Below are 10,000 nucleotides of genomic sequence, written 5' to 3'. Positions count from 1 at the left end.
AACAAAGCCATCACCTACAGAGAAATTGACCTGGTGAAGAGTCCCCTGAGCAAGCTGGTCCTTGATCTCTGTTCACAAATACAGACTCCACAGAGCCCCAGGACAGCAACACAATTAGACCCAACCAAATCATGAGAAAACAAAAAGATAATTACTTGACACACTGGAAAGAATTACCAAAACAAACAGAGCAAACTAGAATGCTAATTGGCCCTAAACAGAGAGTACACAGCGGCAGAATACCTGACCACTGTGACTGACCCAAATTAAGGAAATCTTTGACTATGTACAGACTCAGTGAGCATAGCCTTGTTATTGAGAAAGGATGCTGAAGGGAGACTGAGCTCTCCTGAGTGGCGCAGCGGTCTAAGGCACTGCATCTCAGTGCTACAGGTGTCACTACAGACACCCTGGTTTGAATCCAGGCTGGATCACAACATCTGTGATTGGGAGTCCCATAGGGCGGCGCACGACTGGCCTAGTGTCGTCCGGTTTTGACCGGAGTAGGCCGTCATTATGAATAAGAATTTGTTCTTAACTGACTTGCCTAGTTAAATAAAATATAAAATTACAAAAAAAAGAAGACAGGCTATGTGCTCACTGCCCACAAAATGAGGTGGAAACTGAGCTGCAATTCCTAACCTCCTGCCAAATGTATGATCATATTAGAGACACATATTTCCATCAGATTACACAGATCCACAAAGAATTAGAAAACAAATCCAATTTTGATAAACTCCCATATCTGTTAGGTGAAATACCACAGTGCGCCATCACAGCAGCAAGATTTGTGACCTGTTGCCATGAGAAAAGGGCTCCCGAGTGGCGCACCGGTCCAAGGCACTGCATCTCAGTGCTAGAGGCATCACTACAGACACCCTGGTTTGAATCCAGGCTGGATCACAACAGGCTGTGATTGGGAGTCCCATAGGGCGGCGCACAATTGGCCCAGGGTTTGACTGGTGTAGACCGTCATTGTAAATAAGAATTTTTCTTAAACTGACTTGCCTAGTTAACTAAAGGTTAAAAAAGGGCAACCAGTTTAGAACAAACACCCTTGTAAATACAATTTATGTTGATTTATTTTCCCTTTTGTACTTTAACTATTTGCACATTCTTACAACACTGTATATAGACATAATATGACATTTATTCCTTTAGAACGTTTGTGAATGCAGTGTTTACTGTACATGTTTTTATTGTTTATTTCACATTTGTTTATTTAATATGTTTAAACATGTTTCCAATGCCAATAAATCCCCTTGAATTGAAATGAACCAAAATGAACCAAAATGAACCGAAACTGAGAGAAACTGAGAGCGATTCAGAAAGACTGAGAGAGAGAGAGAGACACCGTGAGAAAGAGACTGAGAAAGATAGAGAGATGAGAGAGACAGAGTGAGACAGAGAGAGACAGAGAGACTGAGAGAGACAGAGAAAGACAGAGTGAGAGAGAGAGACACCGTGAGAAAGAGACTGAGAGAGACTGAGAGAGACAGAGAGAGACAGAGAAAGACAGAGAGAGAGAGACAGAGTGAGCAGAAAGAATGAGAGAGAGAGAGAGAGAGAGAGAGACAGAGAAAGACAGAGAGAGAGAGAGAGAGACAGAGTGAGACAGAAAGAATGAGAGAGAGAGACACCGTGAGAAAGAGACTGAGAAATACAGAGAGACTGAGAGAGACAGAGAGACTGAGAAATACAGAGAGACTGAGAGAGACAGAGAGACTGAGAAATACAGAGAGACTGAGAGAGACCGAGTGAGATAGAGAGACCGAGTGAGACAGAGAGACCGAGTGAGACAGAGAGACTGAGAGAGACAGAGAGACTGAGAAATACAGAGAGACTGAGAGAGACCGAGTGAGACAGAGAGACCGAGTGAGATAGAGAGACTGAGAGAGACAGAGTGAGACAGAGAAAGACAGAGAGAGAGAGACAGAGTGAGCAGAAAGACTGAGAGAGAGAGAGAGAGACAGAGAGACAGAGTGAGACAGAAAGACTGAGAGAGAGAGAGTGAGACAGAGAGACTGAGAGACTGAGAGAGAAAGGGGAGAGACAGAGAGACTGAGAGACTGAGAGAGACAGAGTGAGACAGAAAGACTGAGAGAGAGAGACAGAGTGAGACAGAAAGACTGAGAGACAACATGAGAAAGAGACTGAGAAAGACAGAGAGACTGAGAGAGACCGAGTGAGACAGAGAGAGACAGAGAGACTGAGAGAGACAGAGAAAGACAGAGTGAGAGAGGGACAGAGTGAGACAGAAAGAATGAGAGAGAGTGACACCCTGAGAAAGAGACTGAGAAATACAGAGAGAGACCGAGTGAGACAGAGAAAGACAGAGAGAGACAGAGTGAGACAGAAAGACAGAGAGAGAGAGACAGATTGAGACAGAAAGACTGAGAGAGAGAGACAACATGAGAAAGAGACTGAGAAAGACAGAGAGACTGAGAGACTGAGAGAAAGAGAGAGACAGAGAAAGACAGAGAGAGAGAGACAGAAAGACTGAGAGAAAGAGAGAGACAGAGAAAGACAGAGAGAGAGAGAATGAGACAGAAAGACTGAGAGAGAGAGAGACAACGTGAGAAAGAGACTGAGAAAGACAGAGAGACTGAGAGAGACAGAGTGAGACAGAGAGACTGAGAGACTGAGAGAGACAGAGAGAGACCGGGAGACTGAGATACTGAGAGAGACAGAGAGAGACAGAGAAAGACAGAGAGAGAGAGAGAGAGTGAGACAGAAAGACTGAGAGATTGAGAGAGACCGAGTGAGACAGAGAGATAGAGAGAGACAGAGTGAGACAGAGAGAGACAGAGAGACTGAGAGAGACAGAGTGAGACAGAGAAAGACAGAGAGAGAGACAGAGTGAGACAGAAATACTGAGAGAGAGAGAGACAGAGTGAGAGAGACAGAGTGAGACAGAAAGACTGAGAGAGAGAGACAGAGTGAGAGAGACAGAGAGACTGAGAGACAGAGAGAGACAGAGAGACTGAGAGACTGAGAGAGACAGAGAGAGACAGAGAGACTGAGAGACTGAGAGAGACAGAGTGAGACAGAGAAAGACAGAGAGACAGAGAGAGACCGAGTGAGCAGAAAGACTGAGAGAGAGAGACAACGTGAGAAAGAGACTGAGAAAGACAGAGAGACTGAGAGAGACAGAGTGAGACTGAGAGACTGAGAGAGACAGAGAGAGACAGAGAGACTGAGAGACTGAGAGAGAAAGAGAGAGACAGAGAAAGACAGAGAGAGAGAGAGTGAGACAGAAAGACTGAGAGAGAGAGAGACAATGTGAGAAAGAGACTGAGAAAGACAGAGAGACTGAGAGAGACCGAGTGAGACAGAGAGAGACAGAGAGACTGAGAGAGACAGAGAAAGACAGAGAGAGAGACAGAGTGAGACAGAAAGAATGAGAGAGAGTGACACCCTGAGAAAGAGACTGAGAAATACAGAGAGACTGAGAGAGACCGAGTGAGACAGAGAAAGACAGAGAGAGACAGAGTGAGACAGAAAGACAGAGAGAGAGAGACAGAGTGAGACAGAAAGACTGAGAGAGAGAGACAACATGAGAAAGAGACTGAGAAAGACAGAGAGACAGAGAGACAGAGTGAGACAGAGAGACTGAGAGACTGAGAGAGAAAGGGAGAGACAGAGAAAGACAGAGAGAGAGAGAGAGAGTGAGACAGAAAGACTGAGAGAGAGAGACAACATGAGAAAGAGACTGAGAAAGACAGAGAGACTGAGAGAGACAGAGAAAGACAGAGAGAGAGAGACAGAGTGAGACAGAGAGAGAGAGACAGAGTGAGACAGAAAGACTGAGAGAGAGAGACAGAGTGAGACAGAAAGACTGAGAGACAACATGAGAAAGAGACTGAGAAAGACAGAGAGACTGAGAGAGACAGAGTGAGACAGAGAGACTGAGAGACTGAGAGAAAGAGAGAGACAGAGAGAGACAGAAAGACTGAGAGAGAGAGAGACAACGTGAGAAAGAGACTGAGAAAGACAGAGAGACTGAGAGAGACAGATTGAGACAGAAAGACTGAGAGAGAGAGAGACAACATGAGAAAGAGACTGAGAAAGACAGAGAGACTGAGAGACTGAGAGACTGAGAGAAAGAGAGAGAGACAGAGTGAGACAGAGAGACTGAGAGACTGAGAGAAAGAGAGAGACAGAGAAAGACAGAGAGAGAGAGACAGAAAGACTGAGAGAAAGAGAGAGACAGAGAAAGACAGAGAGAGAGAGTGAGACAGAGAAAGACTGAGAGAGAGAGAGACAACGTGAGAAAGAGACTGAGAAAGACAGAGAGACTGAGAGAGAGAGACAGAGTGAGAGAGACAGAGAGACTGAGAGAGACAGAGTGAGACAGAGAGACTGAGAGACTGAGAGAGACAGAGAGAGACAGAGAGACTGAGAGACTGAGAGAGACAGAGTGAGACAGAGAAAGACAGAGAGACAGAGAGAGACCGAGTGAGCAGAAAGACTGAGAGAGAGAGACAACGTGAGAAAGAGACTGAGAGAGACTGAGAGAGACAGAGAGAGACAGAGAGAGACAGAGAGAGAGAGACAGAGTGAGCAGAAAGACTGAGTGAGAGAGAGAGAGAGAGAGACAGAGTGAGACAGAAAGACTGAGAGAGAGAGACAACGTGAGAAAGAGACTGAGAAAGACAGAGAGACTGAGAGAGACAGAGTGAGACTGAGAGACTGAGAGAGAAAGAGAGAGACAGAGAAAGACAGAGAGACTGAGAGAGACAGAGTGAGACTGAGAGACTGAGAGAGACAGAGAGAGACAGAGAGACTGAGAGACTGAGAGAGAAAGAGAGAGACAGAGAAAGACAGAGAGAGAGAGAGAGAGTGAGACAGAAAGACTGAGAGAGAGAGACAATGTGAGAAAGAGACTGAGAAAGACAGAGAGACTGAGAGAGACCGAGTGAGACAGAGAGAGACGGAGAGACTGAGAGAGACAGAGAAAGACGGAGTGAGAGAGGGACAGAGTGAGACAGAAAGAATGAGAGAGAGTGACACCCTGAGAAAGAGACTGAGAAATACAGAGAGACTGAGAGAGACCGAGTGAGACAGAGAAAGACAGAGAGAGAGAGACAGAGTGAGACAGAAAGACAGAGAGAGAGAGACAGAGTGAGACAGAAAGACTGAGAGAGAGAGAGACAGAGTGAGACAGAGAGAGAGAGAGACTGAGAGAGAAAGGGAGAGACAGAGAAAGACAGAGAGAGAGAGAGAGTGAGACAGAAAGACTGAGAGAGAGAGACAACATGAGAAAGAGACTGAGAAAGACAGAGAGACTGAGAGAGAGAGAGACAGAGTGAGAGAGACAGAGAGACTGAGAGAGACAGAGTGAGACAGAGAGACTGAGAGACTGAGAGAGACAGAGTGAGACAGAGAAAGACAGAGAGACAGAGAGAGACCGAGTGAGCAGAAAGACTGAGAGAGAGAGACAACGTGAGAAAGAGACTGAGAAAGACAGAGAGACTGAGAGAGACAGAGAGAGACTGAGAGAGAGAGAGAGAGAGAGACAGAGTGAGACAGAAAGACTGAGTGAGAGAGAGAGAGAGAGAGACAGAGTGAGACAGAAAGACTGAGAGAGAGAGACAACGTGAGAAAGAGACTGAGAAAGACAGAGAGACTGAGAGAGACAGAGTGAGACAGAGAGACTGAGAGAGAAAGAGAGAGACAGAGAAAGACAGAGAGAGAGAGAGAGAGTGAGACAGAGTGAGACTGAGAGACTGAGAGAGACAGAGAGAGACAGAGAGACTGAGAGACTGAGAGAGAAAGAGAGAGACAGAGAAAGACAGAGAGAGAGAGAGAGAGTGAGACAGAAAGACTGAGAGAGAGAGACAATGTGAGAAAGAGACTGAGAAAGACAGAGAGACTGAGAGAGACCGAGTGAGACAGAGAGAGACGGAGAGACTGAGAGAGACAGAGAAAGACGGAGTGAGAGAGGGACAGAGTGAGACAGAAAGAATGAGAGAGAGTGACACCCTGAGAAAGAGACTGAGAAATACAGAGAGACTGAGAGACAGAGTGAGACAGAGAGACAGAGAGACTGAGAGAGAAAGGGAGAGACAGAGAAAGACAGAGAGACTGAGAGAGACAGAGTGAGACAGAGAGACTGAGAGACTGAGAGAGACAGAGAGAGACCGGGAGACTGAGATACTGAGAGAGACAGAGAGAGACAGAGAAAGACAGAGAGAGAGAGAGAGAGTGAGACAGAAAGACTGAGAGAGAGAGACAACATGAGAAAGAGACTGAGAAAGACAGAGTGAGACAGAGAGACTGAGAGACTGAGAGACTGAGAGAAAGAGAGAGACAGAGAAAGACAGAGAGAGAGAGACAGAAAGACTGAGAGAAAGAGAGAGACAGAGAAAGACAGAGAGAGAGAGAATGAGACAGAAAGACTGAGAGAGAGAGAGACAACATGAGAAAGAGACTGAGAAAGACAGAGAGACTGAGAGAGACCGAGTGAGACAGAGAGACAGAGAGACTGAGAGAGACAGAGAAAGACAGAGTGAGAGAGGGACAGAGTGAGACAGAAAGAATGAGAGAGAGTGACACCCTGAGAAAGAGACTGAGAAATACAGAGAGACTGAGAGACAGAGTGAGACAGAGAAAGACAGAGAGAGAGAGAGACAGAGTGAGACAGAAAGACAGAGAGAGAGAGACAGAGTGAGACAGAAAGACTGAGAGAGAGAGAGACAGAGTGAGACAGAGAGAGAGAGAGACTGAGAGAGAAAGGGAGAGACAGAGAAAGACAGAGAGAGAGAGAGTGAGACAGAAAGACTGAGAGAGAGAGACAACATGAGAAAGAGACTGAGAAAGACAGAGAGACTGAGAGAGACAGAGTGAGACAGAGAGACTGAGAGACTGAGAGAAAGAGAGAGACAGAGAAAGACAGAGAGAGAGAGACAGAAAGACTGAGAGAAAGAGAGAGACAGAGAAAGACAGAGAGAGAGAGTGAGACAGAAAGACTGAGAAAGACAGAGAGACTGAGAGAGACAGAGTGAGACAGAGAGACTGAGACACTGAGAGAGACAGAGAGAGACAGAGAGACTGAGATACTGAGAGAGACAGAGAGAGACAGAGAAAGACAGAGAAAGACAGAGAGAGAGAGAGAGTGAGACAGAAAGACTGAGAGAAAGAGAGACAACGTGAGAAAGAGACTGAGATACTGAGAGAGACAGAGAGAGACAGAGAAAGACAGAGAAAGACAGAGAGAGAGAGAGTGAGACAGAAAGACTGAGAGAAAGAGAGACAACGTGAGAAAGAGACTGAGAAAGACAGAGAGACTGAGAGAGACAGAGAAAGAAAGAGAGAGAGACAGAGTCAGACAGAAAGAATGAGAGAGAGAGAGACACCGTGAGAAAGAGACTGAGAAATACAGAGAGACTAAGAGAGACCGAGTGAGATAGAGAGACTGAGTGAGACAGAGAAAGACAGAGAGAGAGAGACAGAGTGAGACAGAGAGAGAGAGACAGAGTGAGACAGAAAGACTGAGAGAGAGAGACAGAGTGAGACAGAAAGACTGAGAGAGAGAGACAACATGAGAAAGAGACTGAGTGAGATAGAGAGACCGAGTGAGATAGAGAGACTGAGTGAGATAGAGAGACTGAGTGAGATAGAGAGACTGGAGTGAGATAGAGAGACTGAGTGAGACAGAGAAAGACAGAGAGAGAGAGACAGAGACAGAAAGACTGAGAGAGAAAGACAGAGTGAGACAGAAAGACTGAGAGAGAGAGAGAGACAGAGTGAGAGAGACAGAGAGACTGAGAGAGACAGAGTGAGACAGAGAGACTGAGAGACTGAGAGTGACAGAGAGAGGCAGAGAGACTGAGAGACTGAGAGAGACAGAGTGAGACAGAAAAAGACAGAGAGACTGAGAGAGACCGAGTGAGACAGAGAGATAGAGAGAGACAGAGTGAGACAGAGAGAGACAGAGAGACTGAGAGAGACAGAGTGAGACAGAGAAAGACAGAGAGAGAGAGACAGAGTGAGACAGAAAGACTGAGAGAGAGAGACAGAGTGAGAGAGACAGAGTGAGACAGAAAGACTGAGAGACTGAGAGAGACAGAGAGAGAGAGACAGAGAGACTGAGAGAGACAGAGTGAGACAGAGAGACTGAGAGACTGAGAGAGACAGAGAGAGACAGAGAGACTGAGAGACTGAGCGAGACAGAGTGAGACAGAGAAAGACAGAGAGACTGAGAGAGACCGAGTGAGACAGAGAGATAGAGAGAGACAGAGTGAGACAGAGAAAGACAGAGAGAGAGAGAGAGACAGAGTGAGACAGAAAGACTGAGAGAGAGAGAGACAGAGTGAGAGAGAAAGACTGAGAGAGAGAGACAACATGAGAAAGAGACTCAGAAAGACAGAGAGACTGAGAGAGACAGAGTGAGACTGAGAGACTGAGAGAGAAAGATAGAGACAGAGAAAGACAGAGAGAGAGAGAGTGAGACAGGGAGACTGAGAGAGAGAGACACCGTGAGAAAGAGACTGAGAGAGACAGAGTGAGACAGAGAAAGACAGAGAGACAGAGAGAGAAAGACTGAGAGAGAGAGAGATTCATCCACGCCAACACAACCACACAAACACATCCACACTAACACATCCACACTAACACATCCACACCAACACAACCACACCAACACATCCACACCATCACATACACACCAATACACATCCACACCAACACATCCACACTAACACATCCACACCAACACATCCACACTAACACATCCACACTAACACACATCCACACCAACACATCCACACCAACACATCCACACCAACACATCCACACCAACACATCCACACCAATACACATCCACACCAACACATCCACACCAACACATCCACACTAACACACATCCACACTAACACATCCACACCAACACATCCACACCAACACATCCACACATCCACACCAACACATCCACACTAACACATCCACACCAACACAACCACACCAACACATCCACACCATCACATACACACCAATACACATCCACACCAACACATCCACACTAACACATCCACACCAACACATCCACACTAACACATCCACACTAACACACATCCACACCAACACATCCACACCAACACATCCACACCAACACATCCACACATCCACACCAACACATCCACACTAACACATCCACACCAACACATCCACACTAACACATCCACACTAACACACATCCACACGAACACATCCACACTAACACATCCACACCAACACATCCACACCAACACATCCACACTAAAACATCCACACCAACACATCCACACCAACACATCCACACTAACACATCCACACCAACACATCCACACCAACACATCCACACTAACACACATCCACACCAACACGTCCACACTAACACATCCACACCAACACATCCACACTTACACATCCACACTAACACATCCACACTAACACACATCCACACCAACACGTCCACACTAACACATCCACACCAACACATCCACACTTACACATCCACACTAACACATCCACACTAACACACATCCATACCAACACATCCACACTAACACACATCCATACCAACACATCCACACCAACACATCCACACTAACACACATGCACACCAACACATCCACAATAACACACATATGCACACCAACACATCCACACTAACACACATCCACACCAACACATCCACACTAACACACATCCACACTAACACATCCACACTAACACACATCCACACCAACACATCCACACTAACACACATGCACACCAACACATCCACAATAACACACATATGCACACCAATACATCCACACTAACACACATCCACACCAACACATCCACACTAACACACATCCATACCAACACATCCACACTAACACACATCCATACCAACACGTCCACACTAACACACATCCATACCAACACGTCCACACTAACACACATGCACACCAACACATCCACAATGACACACATATGCACACCAATACATCCACACTAACACACATCCACA

At 46.2% G+C, this 10,000-nt stretch overlaps 1 protein-coding gene across 2 annotated transcripts in view; it reads right to left on the bottom strand.

Annotated features, from left to right (window-relative positions):
• The window catches only part of LOC121840636 (cytochrome P450 11B, mitochondrial-like), a 28,891-nt gene that overhangs the window by 14,980 nt on the left and 3,911 nt on the right, over positions 1-10,000 (bottom strand). The window lies entirely within an intron of this gene.

This window comes from Oncorhynchus tshawytscha, linkage group LG23 (assembly GCF_018296145.1).
Source record: "Oncorhynchus tshawytscha isolate Ot180627B linkage group LG23, Otsh_v2.0, whole genome shotgun sequence".
NCBI lineage: Eukaryota > Metazoa > Chordata > Actinopteri > Salmoniformes > Salmonidae > Oncorhynchus > Oncorhynchus tshawytscha.
The sequence above is the reverse complement of the archived record's forward strand: the minus strand, read 5'-3'. Positions and strand labels throughout refer to the sequence as shown.